At 44.8% G+C, this 21,965-nt stretch overlaps 1 long non-coding RNA gene across 2 annotated transcripts; it reads left to right on the top strand.

Annotated features, from left to right (window-relative positions):
• Positions 1–571: 571 nt before the first annotated feature.
• Positions 572–5,238, top strand: LOC147990867 (uncharacterized). Of its 2 annotated transcripts, none has more exons than XR_015601437.1 (4): positions 572–970; positions 2,170–2,241; positions 3,869–4,414; positions 4,669–5,238. It is a non-coding gene; the product is annotated as an uncharacterized LOC147990867 (long non-coding RNA). The 2 variants fall into 2 exon arrangements; XR_015601438.1 differs by lacking the exon at positions 4,669–5,238 and having other exon boundaries at positions 576–970; positions 3,869–4,116; positions 4,220–4,662.
• The last annotated feature ends 16,727 nt before the right edge of the window (positions 5,239–21,965 follow it).

The following is a 21,965-nucleotide window of genomic DNA, read 5'->3' as shown; positions in this document are numbered from 1 at the left end:
GCGACAGTAATCCTCCTGTTGATGGTGCCATGTCATCACTCGTACTGTTGCTAATCCTCGCTTGATCCAAATCTTAGTTCGAACTAAGATTCAAATAAAGCCCAGAATTCAAATTTCTCAAACACGCAAAAGAAAATGTTCAAGGTGTGGAAAATATTTCATAACTAATTATGGTGGTGACCCAATACTTTGTAAAGTATTTAGATCCCCTTTTGTGAATATAACATTGGCTAAAAATAATTGTAAAGTGCTTTTTAATTATTAAACATTTTCTAACTATTTTAAATCCCTCCCCAAACTTTCGTGGCAATGCCTAAAACTGCAATGTGATTTATGGTCAAAGTTTCATATTACATGAAAGTCATTTGCTATCTAAAATAATTACAAAACAGAAAACTATAAAAGAAAAGGTAAATTAAAAGGATAAACAGAAAAGGAACGCACCCCGTCTGCCTGGGCCTTAGCCCACCCAACCGCATGGCCCAACCAGGCCGCGCACCAGCCGGCCCAGCCCAGCTCTCGGTCTCCTCCCTCCTCCTCCTACTGCTCGACCGACCGCAGCCGCGCCCGCTCGTCCCCACCGGACCGTCTCGCCGTCCCCGTCGGCGAGAGGATAAGGGCGACGCCTCGGCCCCCTCGCCTCCCCACTTGCCCTTGCACTCCCCTCATCCTATCTCCCACTCTCGCCACACCCCCTCCCCCAGACGCACTCCTTCCTTATCCCTCTCGCACGAGCCGCCTGAGCTCGGCCGTCGTCGATGCCGCGGCCACCACGCTCCTCGCACCAAAATAAGGCTCCCAGAAGAACCGCCATGGCCTACTTCGTCCATCCCGAGCATCAAATCGAGTGCAGCCGCCCTGTCCGCTCGCCATCGGGCGCATCTTCGTCGCGTACATCACCGGCGACCGGTGTCGTTTACCACGGCTCTGGTCCACCTCCGGCCTCCCCGTCGACTCCATTGGAACCGTTGTGAGCTCCTCTTCCAAAATCCCCTATCTCCCCATGCTTGATTTCCCGCTGTGGCACCGTCCCGGACGAGGCCGAAGCCAGCGTCCGCCATGGCCAAGGAGCCCCGCGCTCCCGAACCCCCCCTGTCCGTCCTCTATCGCGCCCGGCCGCGGCCTACAGCGTGCGTGCGCGCCCACACTCCCCGCTGCTGCGAACAGTCGCCCGTGGCCGCCATGGCCGGACCCCCGTGTCCCCGCGTGCATAGCCTCTCCTGGCCACGCCCCTGCTGCTCGCGCGTGCCTGCACGTGAGCCCGCCTCGCCCCGGCCACACCCCTGCCGCCTCCCACGCGCGCCCTCGCCAGCTCCTCGCCGTGCCTGCGCTGCTCACTGCTGAACTAATGCTGCTCGCGAGCCGCTGCCTCCGCACGCGTTCGCTGCTGCTGCTGGACGCCAGGCTTCTTACTTGTTACTGCTGCCGCTGCATACTGCTGATGCCGCTGTGTACTGCTGCCGCTGCATGCTGCTGATTAATCCCTGTCGCTGCTGCTCTTAATCCCTACCGCTGTTGCTCTTGGCTACTGCTTGCTGCTGGGGCCGTAGGCCATGGCCGCTGTGCACTCCCGTGCATGCGTGCCTACCATGTTCGGCCAACATGCTAGTGGCTGGCCCAGATAGATTAGTCTAGGAATAGTTAGGTTAATTAAATTACTTGATTAGTATATGTGTAGATGACATGTGGGTCCTTTTCAATTAGATTAGTTTTATTTATTTGTTTAGGTACAACCTATGACATGTGGGTCACATCCTGCCCTTTTGACTAGTCAAAATTGACTTGGTCAACTCAGTTTAAAACAAATTAAAATAAAACCAGAAATTTTAGAAATTTATTTAAAACTTTAAAAAATCATATAAAATAATTTGTAACTTGGATGAAAAAGTTTTATACATGAAAGTTGCTTAGAAAGACGAGACAAATCCGAATACGTGGTCCGTCCGTTCGCCACACGTCCCTAGCATAGCGAACGTGCAACCGTCTCCTCTTTTTCATCTGTTCGAAAATGCAAACTTCGGGAAAGCATTCCCGGATGTTCCCGCATTTTGTCGGTATCGTGTAGCACTGCATTAGAACACCCCTTAGCACCGCTTGTTGTCATGTTATGTTTGTGATGCCTTGTGTGCTTCGTATTTACTGTTTCTTCCCCCTCTTCTTGTCTGGTAGACTTCGAGACCGACGCTGATGCCTTTGAGTACGACTACGTCAGCGACGACCCCTCCTTGCCAGAGCAACCAGGCAAGCAAACCCCCCTTGAGCATTTCGATATCGCCCATTTCTTTCCCTCTCTTGTTTGCATTAGAACTGCTACTGCTTTCTGTATGATCCTACTCTGATGCATAGCCTGTTGTTGTTACCTGCTTTCATACCTTACCTTCTTATCCTAAACTGCTTAGTATAGGTTGGTTAGAGATCCATCAGTGACCCCACCTTGTCCCAGTTGCCTCGCTTTATGTTCGATGACTCGATCAACGTGATCGACGTCCAGGCCCCGACACCGCACATCACCCCCCTAGTTGTACGACACTACAGAGTTATTATCGAGTGCCGAGGGTGAACCTCATACATCACTCCTGATGAGATCTCTGTAATGTAGCTATACGGTCGAGGTCATGGAGGGTGATTTCCTCCTTAACCTCTTTCCGTTACGGCTCTTTCGTGCAACCCGTCAAGTGTGAATCTCGAGGGTGGATCCTCTTACGTTCACCTTGATGACAACATCGAGTGGAATTCACCGGGGGTGATTCCTCGGGTTTTCCCCTTGGTGTTAGACACACAGTTACTATGGTTACTATGACTTTGCACTGAGCCATGTTACTAAAGACGGGTCGGCCCTAAGGGGTACCCGCGCGAGCTTAATAGCGAGTGATGTGGAGTCGGGTTGACCTGGAAGATGCCCGCGAGATACTTAAGAGGCGTGGCTGGGCATTCTTAGCCCTTGCCGCAAGTACTCGAGACGGGGCGACGGGGTCACATCGATCGTGAGTCTCTGCTCGTTACCGCGTGCTCCTAATCCACTATGATTTGGATATTTGATCCGAGGGGCCTCTGGCCTGATAGCACTAACCATCACGTGGGCATTGTATGGGCGTTCTGCATCGTATACATCAGCCGAAGCTTAATAGACGTCATCGACTGAGCAGCGCGCGCCGGGTTGGACTGCATAAGCTCCTGCCTTGAAGGAGGTAGCTAGGTCTGCTCACAGGCCCACGCAACATGCAGGAGTTCCCGGGGCGATGGCCCATGACCCCTGGGGGCATAGGTTTAGTCCGGCGTGCTGACCTCTCTATTAAGCCTAGGTCGGGTTGCGGCGTATTGTTTGGCCGAGGCCAGGCATGACCCAGGAAAGTGTGTCCGGCCGGAGTTAATCGAGCGTGGTGGGTAAGTTGGTGCACCCCTGCAGGGAAGAAAACATCTATCAATAGCCTGTCCTATGGTAACAGACACTTGGAGTTGTATCCCGATCGATACAACTAGAACTGGATACTTGTGATGAGAACTAGATGGTGATGAGATTTGGAATGTGTTGACACTTGGATAGTATGGCTCTGGGATTGCTTTCTCCAAGGGAGTCGAGAAAGGATCTCTGGCCGAGGTTGATAACATTACTGCTACTTTACTTTATGCTACTCTACTCCCTCCTGTTGCTGCAAGATGTTGGTTTCCAGAAGATGCTAGTCTTCGATAGGCTAGGCTTTCCCCTTCCCTTCTGGCATTTTGCAGTTTAGTCCACAGATACAACCTATTCCTTTGATACAGATGCATACTTAGTTTAGATCTAATGTAAGTCTTGCGAGTACTTTGGATGAGTACTCACGGTTGCTTTCCTGCTTCCTTTTCCCCCATACCCGATTGTTCCGACCAGATGACAGATCCCAGGAGCCAGACGACGCCACTGATGACTACTACTACCTGGAGGATGCTTACTACTACGTGAAGACCACTGACGACCCGGAGTAGTTAGGAGGCTCCCAGGCAGGAAGCCTTGCCTTTTTGATCGTTGTTGCTTTTGTGCTAGCCTTCTTAAGGCAATCTTGTCTAACTTATGTCTATACTCAGATATTGTTGCTTCCGCTGACTCTTGTGTATTCGAGCCCTCGAGGCCCCTGGCTGGTAATATAAAGTTTCTATTATTTTAATTTGTGTCTAGAGTTGTGTTGTGATATCTTTCCGTGAGTCCTTGATCTTGATCGTACACATTTGCGTGTATGATTAGTGTACGGTCAAATCGAGGGCGTCACAGAGCACCAAGAGCTTCACGCTGGAACCGCCATGGACGCATGAGGTCCTCCGCTCCGACCAGCGCCCGTGCGCCAACCTCCAGGGAGCCGCCCGCCTCGACTTTCCGCTGGACCGGCCGTCCTAGGTCCAGCGCCATGCCCCGCCACATCTCCATCTCCCTTGCCTCCAGGTGATTGCATCGCCATGCCTCGTCATCACCGCTGCAAGTCCCATCTCCAGTGTCACCGGCAAGCGCCACTGCCGGAGCTGTGCCTGACCTCCTCTTTGATACGTCTCCAACGTATCTATAATTTTTGATTGCTCCATGCTATATTATCTACTGTTTTAGACATTATTGGGCCTTATTTTCATTTTTATATTATTTTTGGGACTAACCTATTAACCCGAGGCCCAGTCCAGAATTGATATTTTTGCATGTTTTAGGGTTTCGAAGAAAAGGAATATCAAACGGAGTCCAAACGGAATGAAACCTTCGGAAACGTGATTTTCTCATCAGATAAGATCCAGGAGACTTGGACCCTCCGTCAAGAAATCCACGAGGTGCTCACGAGGGTAGGGGCGCGCCCCCTGCCTCGTGGGCCCCTCGAAGCTCCATGGACGTACTTCTTCCTCCTATATATATCCACGTACCACCAAACGATCGGGGACGAAGCCAAAAACCTAATTCCACTGCCGCAACTTTACGTATCCACGAGATCCCATTTTGGGGCCTGTTCCGAAGCTCCGCCGGAGGAGGCATCGATCACGGAGGGCTTCTACATCATCATCCAAGCCCCTCCGATGAAGTGTGAGTAGTTTACTTCAGACCTACGGGTCCATAGCTAGTAGCTAGATGGCTTCTTCTCTCTTTTTGGATCTCAATACAATGTTCTCCCCCTCTCTCGTGAAGATCTATTCGATGTAATCTTCTTTTTGCGGTGTGTTTGTTGAGACCGATGAATTGTGGGTTTATGATCAAGTCTATCTATGAATAATATTTGAATCTTCTCTGAATTCTTTTATGTATGATTGGTTATCTTTGCAAATCTCTTCGAATTATCAGTTCGGTTTGGCCTATTAGATTGGTTGTTCTTGCCATGGGAGAAGTGCTTAGCTTTGGGTTCAATCTTGTGGTGTTCTTTCCCAGTGACAAAAGGGGCAGCAAGGCACGTATTGTATTGTTGCCATCGAGGATAACAAGATGGGGTTTTTATCATATTGCATGAAACTATCCCTCTACATCATGTCATCTTGCTTAAGGCGTTACTCTGTTTTTAACTTAATACTCTAGATGCATGTTGGATAGCGGTCGATGAGTGGAGTAATAGTAGTAGATGCAAAATCGTTTCGGTCTACTTGTCTCGGACATGATGCCTATATACATGATCATACCTAGATATTCTCATAACTATGCTCAATTCTGTCAATTGCTCAACAGTAATTTGTTCACCCACCGTAGAATACTTATGCTCTTGAGAGAAGCCACTAGTGAAACCTATGCCCCCCGGGTCTCTTTCTCATCATATCAATTTCCATCACTTTACTATTGCTTTGCTTTTACTTTATTTACTTTGCATCTCTATACCAGAAATACCAAAAAAATTATTATTTATCATCTCTATCAGATATCACTTTCGTAAGTGACCGTGAAGGGATTGACAACCCCTAAGCGCGTTGCTTGTGTTGAGCTATTTTTTTGTGTAGGTAGGAGGGACTCGAGCGTAGCCTCCTACTGGATTGATACCTTGGTTCTCAAAAACTGAGGGAAATACTTACGCTACTTTGCTGCATCATTCCTTCCTCTTCGGGGAAATCCAACGCAGTGCTCAAGAGGTAGCAAGAAGAATTTCTAGCGCCGTTGCCGGGGAGTCTGCACAAAAGTCAACATACCAAGTACCCATCACAATCCCTATCTCCGGCATTACATTATTTGCCATTTGCATCTCGTTTTCCTCTCCCCCACTTCACCCTTGCCGTTTTATTCACCCTCTGTCTCTCTATCCTCCCTCTTTATCCGCCTCTTTTGCCCGTTTGCTCTTGTTTGCTCGTGTGTTAGTTTGCTTGCTTGTCGTTATGGCTAGTTATTTACCTTCTACCTCTATGTCTGAAATTGGGGATACCATTGTCGATAATAATTTTGATGCTCCTACTAAAGAACCCACTATCTCACATATAAAAAGATTTCGTGTTGGTAGCAGTAATATTATTGGAAAAGGAGTTATTCAAGATTTCTTTATTTGTGCCGGTGCTTTACCTTCTATGGGTAGTTCTATTTGTCATAGAACTAGTAGTCTTGCGGACGCTATTGCCATGCTTGTAGTTGAACTTGAGAGGCAATTCATGCACTTGCATCCTTCTATACAAAGGATTTTCCTAGAATTTTCTAATATTGAGCATTCTTCTGTTAAGCGTGCCGTTACTATCTTTTTGGCTCATGATTTTTGATTCATAATTAAAGAGGCCAAAGAAATCTTTGCGCATTATAGGGTGGATGCTTGCCGTCCTGCCATAGAGACTATCCTCTTTGATCAAGAAGAAATAATGCGTTTTCAGTCTCTAGACTATGTTGGTTTCAATGAAAATCTTAGAAAAAGGGTTCCTACCAATGTTTTAGTTGACAGAATTTCTGAACTTAATGATGATTTAGCTATTCGATATAATGAATTGGGATATTCTCTTGAATATAGGCTCACAAAGTTCTGTCAAAAGAATGCTTATAATGATGAATTCGTTGTGCAATATGAAGGACCAAAGGAAGAATCTATACCTCCCAAGGTTGATCTTGGAGACTTTTTTCCCAACAAATTTAGCCCTTTTGATTACTTTTGCTTGCCTCAAAGAAAACTTGCTGCTGAACATAGAGAATATGAAATGAGTTTTAATAATCTATCTGACTATTATGGCAATACCTAGAACTTTTCTTGCTTGTTATGCCTAGCTAGGGGCGTTAAACGATAGCGCTTGTTGGGAGGCAACCCAATTTTATGTTTATTCCTTGCTTTTTTCTACTGTTTAGTAATAAATAAATTATCTAGCCTCTGTTTTGGTTGTGTTTTTGTGTTTAATTAGTGTTTGTGCCAAGTAGAACCGTTGGGAAGACTTGGGGAAAGTCTTGTTGAACTTGCTGTAAAAAACAGAAACTTTAGCGCTCACGAGAACTGCTGTCATTTTTATTTGGAAAGTGCTATTTAGTTAATTATTTTTGCAGATGATTAATAGATAAATTTCTCACGTCCAGCAATTTATTTTAGAATTTTTGGGGTTCCATATCTTGCGCTAGCTACAGATTACTACAGACTGTTCTGTTTTTGACAGGTTCTGTTTTTCGTGTGTTGTTTGCTTATTTTGATGAATCTATGGCTAGTAAATTAGTTTATAATCCATAGAGAAGTTGGAATACAGTAGGTTTAACACCAATATAAATAAAGAATAAGTTCATTACAGTACCTTGAAGTGGTCTTTTGTTTTCTTTCGCTAACGGAGCTCACGAGTTTTCTACCTTAAAGTTTTGTGTTGTGAAGTTTTCAAATTTTGGATAAAGATTTGATGTATTATGCAACAAGGAGTGGCAAGAGCATAAGCTTGGGGATTCCCATGGCACCCCCAAGATAATCTAAGGTCACTTAAAAGCCAAAGCTTGGGGATGCCCCGAAAGGCATTCCCTCTTTCGTCTACTTCTATCGGTAACTTTACTTGGAGCTATATTTTTATTCACCACATGATATGTGTTTTGCTTGGAGCGTCTTTTATGATTTGAGTCTTTGCTTATTAGTTTACCACAATCATATTTTCTGTACACACCTTTTGAGAGAGCCATACATGATTTCGAATTTGATAGAATACTCTATGTACTTCACTTATATCTTTTAGAGCACGGTGGTGGATTTGTTTTATAGAAACTATTGATCTCTCATGCTTCACTTAGATTATTTTGAGAGTCTTAATAGCAAGGTAATTTGCTTAAAATCCTAATATGCTTGGTATGCAAGATTAATAATAAAACTTTCATATGAGTGTGTTGAATACTAAGAAGAAATTGATGCTTGATAATTGTTTTGAGATATGAGGATGGTGATATTAGAGTCATGCTAGTTGAGTAGTTGTGAATTTGAGAAATGCTTGTGTTAAAGTTTGTGATTCCCGTAGCATGCACGTATGGTGAACCGTTATGTGATGAAGTCAGAGCATGATTTATTTATTGATTGTCTTCCTTATGAGTGGCGGTCGGGGATGAGCGACGGTCTTTTCCTACCAATCTACCCCCCTAGGAGCATGCGCGTAATACTTTGCTTTGATAACTTCTAAATTTTTGCAATAAGTATATGAGTTCTTTATGACTAATGTTGAGTCCATGGATTATACGCACTTCCCTTCCTTCCACCATTGCTAATCTCTCTAATACCGCGCACTTTTCGCCGGTATCATACACCCACCAAATACCTTTCTCAAAACAGCCACCATACCTACCTATCATGGCATTTCCATAGCCATTCCAAGATATATTGCCATGCAACTTTCCACCGTTCCGTTCATTATGACACGCTCCATCATTGTCATATTGCTAGCATGATCATGTAGTTGACATCGTATTTGTGGCAAAGCCACCGTTCATAATTCTTTCATACATGTCACTGTTGATTCATTGCACATCCCGGTACACCGCCGGAGGCATTCATATAGAGTAATATTTTGTTCTTAGAATCGAGTTGTAATTCATGAGTTGTAAGTAAATAAAAGTGTGATGATCATCATTATTAGAGCATTGTCCCAGTGAGGAAAGGATGATGGAGACTATGATTCCCCCACAAGTCGGGATGAGACTCCAGACGAAAAAAAAGAGGCCATAAAAAAGGAAAGGCCCAAAAAAATGAGAGAAAAAGAGAGAAGGGACAATGTTACTATCCTTTTACCACACGTGTGCTTCAAAGTAGCATCATGATCTTCATGATAGAGAGTCTCTCATTATGTCACTTTCATATACTAGTGGGAATTTTTCATTATAGAACTTGGCTTGTATATTCCAATGATGGGCTTCCTCAAAATGCCCTACGTCTTCGTGAGCAAGTGAGTTGGATGCACACCCACTTAGTTTCTTTTGAGCTTTCATATACTTATAGCTCTAGTGCATCCGTTGCATGGCAATCCCTACTCACTCACATTGATATCTATTGATGGGGATCTCCATAGCCCGTTGATACGCCTAGTTGATGTGAGACTATCTTCTGCCTTTTTGTCTTCTCCACAACCACCATTCTATTCCACCTATAGTGCTATATCAATGGCTCACGCTCATGTATTGCGTGAAGATCGAAAAAGTTTTGAAAATGTCAAAAGTATGAAACAATTGCTTGGCTTGTCATCGGGGTTGTGCATGATTTAAATACTTTGTGTGGTGAAGATAGAGCATAGCCAGACTATATGATTTTGTAGGGATAGCTTTCTTTGGCCATGATACTCCCTCCATTCCACAATGTAGTGCTTCCTCTATCCACGTGCTTCAACTTTGACTGTAAATTTAACTACCAAGACCGATTGCGGCGGGAGCAAAAAATATATCAGTGAATTCGTATTCGAAAGAAGTTTTCAATTATATATTTTTTTCTCCCACCGCAGTTGGTCTCATTGGTTAAATTTATGGTCAAAGTTGGACCTCGGAAAGCGCGGGCGCACTATATTTTGGAATGGAGGGAGTATTTTGAGAAGACATAACTGCTTTGTTAGTATGCTTGAAGTATTATTTTTTATATCAATATGAACTTTTGTCTTGAATCTTTTGAATCTGAATATTCATACCACAATTAAGAAGATTTACATTGAAATTATGCCAAGTAGCACTCCGCATCAAAAATTCTATTTTTATCATTTACCTACTCGAGGATGAGCAGGAATTAAGCTTGGGGATGCTTGATATGGCTCCAACGTATCTATAATTTTTTATATCTCCATGATATATTATCTACTGTTTTAGACATTATTGGGCCTTATTTTCCACTTTTATATTATATTTGGGACTAACCTATTAACCCGAGGCCCAGCCCAGAATTGTTGTTTTTTGCCTGTTTTAGGGTTTCGAAGAAAAGGAATATCAAACGGAGTCGAAACGGAATGAAACCTTCGGAAACGTGATTTTGTCATCACATAAGATCCAGGAGACTTGGACCCTCCGTCAAGAAAGCCACGAGGTGCTCACGAGAGTAGGGGGCGCGCCCCCCCTAGGGCGCGCCCCTGTGTCGTGGGCCCCTCGAAGCTCCACCGACGTACTTCTTCCTCCTATATAGATCCACGTACCCCCAAATGATCGGGGATGGAGCCAAAAACCTAATTCCACCGCCGCAACTTTCTGTATCCACGAGATCCCATCTTGGGGCCTGTTTCGGAGCTCCGCCGGAGGAGGCATCGATCACGGAGGGCTTCTACATCATCATCCAAGCCCCTCCGATGAAGTGTGAGTAGTTTACTTCAGACCTACGGGTCCATAGCTAGTAGCTAGATGACTTCTTCTCTCTTTTTGGATCTCAATACAATGTTCTCCCCCTCTCTTGTGGAGATCTATTCTATGTAATCTTCTTTTTGCGGTGTGTTTGTTGAGACTGATGAATTGTGGGTTTATGATCAAGTCTATCTATGAATAATATTTGAATCTTCTCTGAATTCTTTTATGTATGATTGGTTATCTTTGCAAGTCTCTTTGAATTATCAGTTTGGTTTGGCCTACTAGATTGGTTGTTCTTGCCATGGGAGAAGTGCTTAGATTTGGGTTCAATCTTGCGATGTCCTTTCCCAGTGACAGAAGGGGCAGCAAGGCACGTATTGTATTGTTGCCATCGAGGATAACAAGATGGGTTTTTTTTATCATATTGCATGAAACTATCCCTCTACATCATGTCATCTTGCTTAAGGTGTTACTCTGTTTTTAACTTAATACTCTAGATGCATGTTGGATAGCGGTCGATGAGTGGAGTAATAGTAGTAGATGCAGAATCGTTTCGGTCTACTTGTCTCGGACGTGATGCCTATATACATGATCATACCTAGATATTCTCATAACTATGCTCAATTATGTCGATTGCTCAACAGTAATTTGTTCACCCACCGTAGAATACTTATGCTCTTGAGAGAAGCCACTAGTGAAACCTATGGCCCCCGGGTCTCTTTCTCATCATATCAATCTCCATCACTTTACTATTGCTTTGCTTTTACTTTGCTTTTACTTTATTTACTTTGTATCTCTATACCAAAAATACCAAAAAAATATTATTTATCATCTCTATCAGATATCACTTTCGTAAGTGACCGTGATGGGATTGACAACCCCTAAGCGCGTTGGTTGTGTTGAGCTATAGTTTTTGTGTAGGTACGAGGGACTCGAGCGTAGCCTCCTATTGGATTGATACCTTGGTTCTCAAAAACTGAGGGAAATACTTAAGCTACTTTGCTGCATCATCCCTTCCTCTTCGGGGAAATCCAACGCAGTGCTCAAGAGGTAGCACTCCTCCTTGCCTCGTCCGCGCTGGAAGCGGCCTCCCATGCCCCAGCATCGTCGCGCGCCCCTGCCTCGCCAAGTCCGTCTCCAGCCGCCACAGATCCGCTCCTTCCCCTACCCTGCAAGCCTGCCAGCAGCCGCCGCCGGCCTCTGCTCTGCTCTGCACGAGCAGAGGAGTTTGCTCGTCCCGCGCCAGCGCCTCCAGTGGTGGGCCACTTCACCGCCTCCAAGGCCCAGCACGGTAGCTACCCAGCCTCTCCTCCAGCTGGGTTTGGCCCAATGTGAGCAGCTCCCAGCCCCTCCAGATTTGGCCCATGTTATTTTTTCCCTGACCTGCGATTTTGCTAATTTTTCCAGGATCTACAGTTTTGCAGAAAAACCCTTGTTGATCATGCATATAATAACTTAATAACCGTGCATCATATCAAAATGTTTTAGACATGTAACTTGCTTAGAATTTTGTCTAGTTTCATAATATGCAACTTTCATGCATGTTAAAAATGTTGTTTGTTTAAATTTTCTTAAATAACTTGTTAAAATGATTTATTTCATAACTAATTAACCGTAGCTCCTAATTTAATAAAATTTATATGTAAATGGGGTAGAAAAATGCATAGATTAACATGGTGCATTCATCTTGCATGTTTAACAACTCTCAAATATGGTTTAGGACAGAACAATACCAAATCCATAATTTGCATATGGGGATTCTGCAGACTTGTTGTTTGTTGTTCCAGCCTCATTTGAACTTGCCTAGATAGGTAGTTTTCATATGCTTCACCTCTTGCCATGTTTAAAACATTTAATATTTTTGAGTACATAAACGAGAGAGAACTAAATAAGTCATGTGGTGTTTCATCAATATGCAACTCATTGCATATTGAGCTCCACTTAATTTGTAGTATTGTTTGTGCACTTTGCCATGCCATGCCTCATTAAACCGAACATGCATCATACTTGGTTGTGCATCATGCCATGATTATGTGATGGTTGTTTACTGTGTTGCTTGCTTCTTTCTGGGTTTCTTCTCTCGTTAGCTTCAGTTTTGTTCCGGAGTTGTGAGGATCCGTTCGACTACGTCCGTTTGTCTTCTTCATGGACTCGTTCTTCTTCCTTGCGGGATCTCAGGAAAGATGACCATACCCTCGAAATCACTTCTATCTTTGCTTGCTAGTTGTTCGCTCTATCGTTATATCATGCCTCCCATATTGCCATGTCAAGCCTCTAACCCACCTTCCTAGCAAACCATTGTTTGGCTATGTTACCGCTTTTGCTCAACCCCTCTTATAGCGTTGCTAGTTGCAGGTGAAGTTGAAGTTTGTTCCATGTTGGAACATGGATATGTTGGGATATCACAATATCTCTTATTTAATTAATGCATCTATATACTTGGTAAAGGGTGGAAGGCTTGGCCTTATGCCTGGTGTTTTGTTCCACTCTTGCCACCCTAGTTTCCGTCATACCGGCGTTATGTTCCTTGATTTTACGTTCCTTACGCGGTTGGGTGTTATGGGAACCCCTTGACAGTTCGCTTTGAATAAAACTCCTCCAGAAAGGCCCAACCTTGGTTTTACCATTTGCCTCACCACCACCTATACTTTTCCCTTGGGAGTCGCGCTCTCGAGTGTCATCTTTATTTTAACCCCCCGGGCCAGTGCTTCTCTAAGTGTTGGTCCGAACCGGGCAACCTGCGGGGCCACCACGGGGCAACTTGAGGGCTGGTTTTACTCGTAGCTTGACCTATCCGGTGTTGCCCTGAGAACGGGATATGTGCAGCTCCTATCGGGATTGTCGGCACATTGGGCGGCTTTGCTGGTCTTGTTTTACCATTATCAAAATGTCTTGTAACCGGGATTCTGAGACTGATCGGGTCTTTCCGGGAGAAGGAATATCCTTCATTGACCGTGAGAGCTTGTGATGGGCTAAGTTGGGACACCCCTGCAGGGTTTGAACTTTCGAAATCCGCGCCCGCGGTTATGTGGAAGATGTGAATTTGTTAATATCCGGTTGTAGAGAACTTGACACTTGACTTAATTAAAATACATCAACTGCGTGTGTAGCCGTGATGGTCTATTTTCGGCGGAGTCCGGGAAGTGAACACGGTTCTTGTGTTATGGTTGTGTGTAAGTAGTTTCAGGATCACTTCTTGATCACTTCTAGATTCACGACCGTTGCGTTGCTCCTCTTCTCTCTCTTATTTGCGTATGTTAGCCACCATACATGCTTAGTGCTTGCTGCAGCTCCACCTTACTTACCCTATCCTACCCATAAGCTTAAATAGTCTTGATCTCGCGGGTGTGAGATTGCTGAGTCCTCGTGACTCACAGATACTTCCAAACAGTTGCAGGTGCCGATGCTACCGGTGCAGGTGATGCAACCAAGCTCAAGTGGGAACTGGATGAAGATCTTGATCGATGTTTTATGTCTTTTCCGGTTGATCAGTAGTGGAGCCCAGTTGGGATGATCGGGGATCTAGCATTTGGGGTTGTCTTTTTTTATTTTGGTTCCGTAGTCGGACCTTTGATTGTACCTTGGATGATGTATGGATTAATTATGTATTGTGTGAAGTGGTGATTGTAAGCCAACTCTTTATCCATTTCTTATTCAGTACATGGAATGTGTGAAGATTACCCCTCTTGCGACAAGCCTACCATGCGGCTATGCCTCTACGTCGTGCCCCGACACGTGGGAGATATAGCCACATTGTGGGTGTTACAATGAGCTGGTAGTAAAAATCGGCGTCGCGAACGCGTGCGTGCCCGACAGCCTCCAGGGCTATTTGCCAGGCGCCGGCCTCCACGTAGTCGGCCCAGTTGCGGGCGCTCTTCTCGTGACTCAGAGCGTCGGTGCGCTGCTGCTCCATGTCCTGCTGGCGGCGCAAATCAGCAATATGTTGCTCCTCCGCCAGGCGGTCACGCTCCAACAACTCCTCATAGTCCGCATTGCCATCTAAAGACAGATAGAATGCCTCCTCCCTCCGCCTGTCTTCCGGTGAAAAACCGAACACTAGTTCCGGCGGTGACCACCTCCGGTGTCGCCTATCACGAAAGGGCGGGGGCATGGCAGACGTGGCGAGAGCAAGGATAAGTGGCGAGCGACGTCAGGCCGGTGGGGGCTTATGAGGATATGGCGAGTTGGGTGATGGTGCCACCGGAGAAGCCCAAGAAACAGTAATTATAGGCGGATGGTAGGCGAACTAGTGTGTCACGGGAAACACGATGGTCATCGTGGTCATCGGAATTCAATGCATAAGCAGGCATGGCTTAGCGCGCCGGCTTGCCCCAGAAAACTAGAAAAACTGAAATTATGACTGTGCCGTCCCGTCCCGTCAGTGGTGCGTCCCGTCCGTGCTGGGTCGCACGCCGGCATGACGGTCAAACGAGTGCACTCGAATCATCCAGATGAGGTACTCCCTCCTTGTCAAAAATGATTCCACCACTCATCATCTACCTTGGTTGGTTAGATTTTTGAATTAAGCCCTGCAAAATGGAAAGGAGGTAGTACGTGCGTGATCCGCTATTTACTCGTGTAGGATCGAGTAGGTCATTTTTTGAATTGAGCCATGCAAACCGGAAAGGAGGTAGTACGTGCGTGATCCGCTATTTATCTGTGTAGGATCGAGTAGGTCGGATATTGTACGTCTAGGATCGAGTAGGTCGGATGGTGTACTCGTACGATCGCATTAGCTGATGAACGTTCGTTGGGAGATAAGGCATTTGCGAACGTTTTTTGCTGGCAGTTTCTTCAGATTCGCATGTCATTTTCTTCAGACCAGCTTGTCAGTTTCTTCAGAGGTAGGCATTTTTATTCAAAAAACTACCACTTTGGATCTTGCGTCGGAACTAAAATTGCCAGGAGCGCATTAGTATGCTAGCTAGTGATCGATCAGTAACTTGTAAACACTGAGCGAACATAAATAAGGAACTGTTAGTAACTTGTAAACACCGAGAACACAGAAATAAGGATCATGTTGTGCATAGCAGTAAGAGCCGATCCGTTCAAAATGTTCACACGAGACTCACAGGCCTGGCATTGTAATATGTTCACATTAGTAGCCCAAATTCAAAACTAACTAGTATGATTCCCATACATAAGATCAACATGTTAATGCATCTCAATGATTCACAGATCATATATAAATATGTAGCTCCAAAAGCAAAGATCTAGAAAAAACATATGTTCTTCCTACTAACATGGATGCTTCTCTTGGCCAACATTCACTACAGACTGAAAGACAAATTTGTTTGTGAAGTCTACAATTCATCTTGCAAACGTAAGTGGTTTCACCAACAGCTGGAACCATGAGAATGAACCACACATGATGGAGGAATATCCACTGCAATATGATTTGGTCTTCTCTCAATCACACGGCGAGACTATTTTGGGAATGCAAACTTTAACTTAGGCAAAATGATGCCCATTGTATAATAACACCAAAGAAATGAAGCACCTAGTGTTGGCCAATAAATAATACAGTACTACTTTTTTGCAGTCCATGAAGTGACTATCCAACCTTTCTGTGTCTATTTTCAAATGGCACTACATGGAGTGACTATACTATTCTCTTGTGCAGTTCAACCAAAATTGTGGTCACTTCGTGTGTTTGCCAAATAGCAACGGGCAGACATCTCTGTCTACACAAATATCAAGCAGCTAGTAAACATATACCCCACCTTGTATTTTCGGTTTAAACATGTCTCTTCCGCTTAGCATCTGTCATGTTTTGCACTGGACAATTTGATACAGTCATGTTTTGCCCTGGACAATTTCATACTGAATTGATTTGCTAGTTCAGAGCAGAAATATAGCGCCTATTCTTCATCAGACCAAGGATATCCATGTTCGCAGTGATGGAAGAGGTGAAATCGATACAACCGAAATTGAGCATCCAATCATTGAATCCTGTCCTGCACCTCCAATGTAGGTCCACCCTGCCAATAAATTCACATGCAAACCACTATTATTACTATCTAATGACAGTACAAAAAGAGTAGCAAGATAGTAGCAAACCATGTACCTTCGTAATGAACAGCTCATAGTGCCACCAATTGGATATAAAGGTTTGGAAGAAAACATGCTCCTAATGTTGAACCAGTTGGACTTTTTGTGCAGTTCCACTAAAATCGAGCATCCCTGTTTGCATAGATATTGAAAGTGTGATTACTATAAAAGTGGCACTACTTGAAGCATAGACTCACAAATATAAGCATTCCAATTTCTTAATGGGAAAAGGTAGCAATACTGTTTCTAACCACCTGTTCGAAGGAATAAATAAGGCAACAACGGCTGATGTCAGAAAGGCATATATAGTTATTTCTGAAAGAATGATCAATTCCTGACCCTTCCTCTTCTTTTAAGCATATTTTGTGTAGTTCAACTAAAATAAAATGCCACCACCACCTTGACAATTCAGTGACACCATACAAAAGGAAATGACTTAACATTACATCATGATGTCAGGTATGTAGTCAACAGGCATTAGAGACAAACATACAGACCTCCTCCGATAACATAATGAACATTAATTTTAACAAAGGTGTGACTAGCTTTACCGGGATAATTTAGTGAACTCTACACCCTTTGTTCCTTAATATAAGACGTTTGCAGTTCAATTTAAAGTACCCAAACGTCCAGTATTTAGAAAAACAGGTAGTAGTTTTCTTGAGCACATATCTGGGAAAGCTTGCCACACTTTATATATGTCCATACGCTAATGCAACACCATTCGAATAGTACAAATATACACTAATCCAGTGGCTAGTGCAATAGTAGAGTAGTTATTTTATTACAGGGTACAGTACAATGGTTTTACTGAACAGATTTCCATAAGCTCTAGCACTGGAAGATTTCTATAAGAATTAACAATACAAAATTTATACTAGCTGTGCAAGAGCATTAAACCAAATACAAAAGTCTGAAGGTAACTAGCATTATTAACTAATGATAGTATTAAAAAATTGCAAACCATGTACCTTCAAGGTAAATATCATTTCGAACTCGTGTGGACATGAAAAATTTCTATCCCAATCTTGATAATCGATCAAACATAAAAACTTGATCAAACGAATCAATACAATAGCCAAAGGAGGAGGTGCCCACTCTTGACCTTTGATCTTGTGTTCATAATTTTTTGTGCAGTTTAACCAAAATAAAATGACATCAGCGCCTTGGCATTTAGGTGACACTGTACAAAAAAATTGACTTATCTCATGAAAGTGAGGTATGTAATCTATAATCATTAACAATGCAAAAATCTAAAGGTAGTAACAAGTTTCATCGTTGGTATACTGGTTGTGCAACAACATTAGAATGCCTTAGCTGAAAAATCTTCAATACATCCACAATCAACAGATAACCCTGAAATAATCCAGAGACATTAAATGTCATTGCTTAAATTTATCGGTGGCATTAGACTGAGTGCGGCATTAGTTAAATGTGGCATCACTTTAGCAGTAGCATTGGTTGACTTTACCGCTGGCGTTATACTAATAGAAAAAAGTGGCAATAAGAGCATGGGAGACCCATTTGGACAGTGGGCGCACCAGTACAATGTACCTCCACAGACGGATAGAGTGGTGAGGGAGGTATGGTTGCCCAGAGCAACAAATATCCAAGCAGCATATGTGGATTACGTCCCATTTTTGTTCTATTTAGCCACCTTTTTCCTATGTGAGGACAAAAAACCGATCGACCTGGCCATTCTCTATTGCGTTGTCATGACTTTCTACCCTTCTTCAACCAAGAGACACGAGACTCGTTCCTTAGCTACTGATTTTCCCCCTTTACAACCTAGATGCGGGTTCGATGCCTACTCTGTTGGACAGTACAGTCTCCCTTCCTTTCCTTATTCAACCCAGACATGGATTAGTCTGCATGAAGTACGGTTTCCTTTAATAGTGAAAATTAAGGCTTTCATCTGTGTGACCAGCAGAGCAGAGGATAGGAAATTGGGAAGATGGTGGAGTGGAAAAAGATCCACATGCAGCGACGTGGCATATGGGGCAATAGAACAAGGGTATGGTTCGAAAAGAGGTAGCATACCTGAGGGTCGGCGGGAAGTGGCTTCGCTCGTGGTCGTCGTCCTCCGCACGAACTATGGCAGCGAGCTTGGGGACGGAGGCCATCCCGCGCGGGTGCTAGGTCTGAGAGGACGGCCTTGTCGTCAGTGCATGACCTCGCTCGCCGACGACGAGTGCGACAACGTTGCACGTCCTTTTCTTCCCCGCCGGGTCTGTGACCACCGGTGAGGAGGGAGAGAGAGGTCGTCTTTTTTAGATCTGGAGAGAGGGTGATAGTGTGAGAAGCAAGTGTGCATCCCTTAGCAAGAAAGCTCTGAAGCTCCATCCTATATATCTTTTTCATACTACTAGGACTAGAGGTGGAGTAGTGGTAGAGTAGTTTATATTTTCTTTGCAAACAGTACCAGTTAGTCGTGCTTCAAAACTGAATGACACGCCATTAATAAAATAAAGGTCGATAACTAATGCGGCACCTCGGGCCAACGCGGCCAAATCGCATTTTGAACGAGAAATTACACACCATGTTTCGTTGACATGTGGTCCCGTTCCAACATGTCAGTGAGATGACGACGAGTCCTTTTGTACAATTTCCAAAAAGACGTGTAGGCCGGGGCGCCTCTTCCTGTACCGTGGCAAACTAGCAACCGTCCACCGACTCTTCACCTTTCCCTCTCGATTTGGAACTGCTATCGGACGCTCTTCCTCCCTCCTCCAATTTCCTTCACCCTTCCTTCTGCCATTGTTCGATCGTCTTCTCCATGGAGGGAACAAACCGGAAACGACCCCGTTATTCTTGCCCCGATCTGAAAGATGACGTGGTGGGGGAACTCATTGATCTGTCAGGACCCCGATCCTAAGCCACATCGATCTAGCATGTAACACATCATATCACCTTGCGGCCTCACGCACGGTATTCCCACGGGTGCCACCTTACCTGGCCCGGGACCGTTTGCGCCTTTTGGCTCACGTATATGATAGTGTCGCTAGCATCCATATGACAGAGAACCCGGGCCGACATGGCTAGTCGTGAACCCAAAGCGGCACTAACCCATGGGGACAGGCATACATGAATCAACTTCGAGCATGTCGGTCAGCAGCGTGTGAATCCGGGCTGTAGCACTAGGCTAACAGGACTCCGGGAACCCGGGCTGTAGCACGCTAGGCAGGACTCCGGATGTCACCGCGTGACATTTCCCCGAAGGGACAGACACAGGAACGAAGTGAAACACATGCCGGCCAGTCAAGTGTCCTAAGCAGTAGTGCTGGGCTAGCAGGACTCCGGTGAACCGGGCTGTAGCGGACTACTATGGCTCATGGAAGCACTAGACTACATTTCCCCATAAGAGAGGCTGCCAAGGATAAACAACTAGATTGTCGGATCCCACACATACCAAGCATTTCAATCATGCACACAATATGCTCGATATGTGTAAATACAACATGGCATCACAACATAACTCTACAACTCAAGTATTTATTCATTAGGCTCAGAGGAGCGAGATATTACAAACATGGGTCTCATGACCCAACATTCAGAGCATACAAGTCAAAGCACATGCGGAAGCTTAACATGTCTGGGTACAGACATCTACAAATGAAAAAGGCTGAGAAGCCTGACTATCTACCAGATCCTGCCGAGGGCACAAGATCGTAGCTGAGGTATCAAGCTAAACGTCGAAGTCCACACGGAACTACTAGCGAGACTGACGTCTCTCTGCAAAACATAAAATAGGCAAACGTGAGTACAAATGTACCCAGCAAGACTTACATCAGAACTAGCTACATATGCATCAGTATCAATAAAGGGGGTGATGGAGTTTGACTGCAGCAAGCCAGCTTTGACTCGGTGGCTATATTAAACTACGACTGCAAGTAACTCTTTTGAGGTGGTGCACACGAGTCCACATATTCACCATTCAATACACCACTATGGATCCACTCCAATCTCCCTACGAGAAGGCCATCCATAGCACTCACACTTATCTTGCGAGTTTTAGAGTATCCACTTTCACTTGTCTATGAACTGTTATAGGCAACCCAGAAGTCCATTACCGCGGACACGGCTATTCGAATAGATGATGTTAACCCTGCAGGGGTGTACTTCACACACGCTCTCACCACTTACCACCGTTTACACGACATGTACTCGGCAACCTTCAAGCGGAAGCCCAACGAGGGTGTCGGCCACGGCCTACCTAAACACTCAAGTCTCTAGTCCAGGTTTATCGCCTATCCAGGTTCCATCCGCAGGGAGTCCGGCTGAGGTTTCCACATACGGCCTCGAACGATGTGTACAGGGTTCCGAGACACCAAACGGGCGCCCGGCATGCCCGGCCACAGTGTATCTACCGCAACATAGCCCACCCCTAGGGCCAGCGCTACGCACGACCGCCAACACATATCCTATAAACACCAGAAACTAGTTGCAACTCCTGGACAGAGGACAAGGGTGATCAAGAAGCCGAGAGGGTCCATTGGTTTCGGGCCCAATGCGTGGTAGTAACTGTTTCATGGATCACAAACACAGAACTCAGTTCTTGAGGACGGCTTCAATGAGACAACCCACCATGTACTCCTACATGGCCTCTCACCGCTACCTTTACCAAATCGTGTTCACACACTTAGCTCTCAACAGTAGGACATGTTTACACACCTCCGATTCATCCCCGATGAATCAGACCTGACTCAACTCTAAGCAGTAGCAGGCATGACAAACAAGCATGAATGAGTAGGCACATCAGGGCTCAAACAACTCCTACTCATGCTAGTGGGTTTCATCTATTTACTGTGGCAATGACAGGTCATGCAAAGGAAGGGGTTCAACTACTGCAGCATGTACAGTTGAATCGTTGTTGTCCTAATGCAGTAAAAGAGAGCAGGAGCGAGAGAGTGGGTTTGTATCGGAATGAACAAGGGGTTTTTGCTTGCCTGGCACTTCTGAAGATAGTATAGTTCTTCATCGGTGTCATCGAACTCGTCGTCGGAACCACGTCTATCAAGAGGGGACAAATACCGGCAAACAAAGAGGAAAACAATCAATGCAATGCAACAATTATGATGCATGATAATGTCATGGCAATATGCTGTTGATTGAGCTAATGCAACTAGCAACCATATTAAATGAAGTTGGTTTGAACCAAGGGTTCAAATTCAAACTCCATATGTGCTTATTTAAATGTCATTTATGCAAATTGCCCTGTACAGCAACCGTAGGTTGTTCAAACATGCATGCAAATGCC

This window comes from Triticum urartu, chromosome 1A (genome assembly GCF_056163025.1).
Source record: "Triticum urartu cultivar PI428250 chromosome 1A, HENAU_Tu73, whole genome shotgun sequence".
Lineage (NCBI taxonomy): Eukaryota > Viridiplantae > Streptophyta > Magnoliopsida > Poales > Poaceae > Triticum > Triticum urartu.
This window is presented reverse-complemented; position numbering and strand designations above follow the sequence as displayed.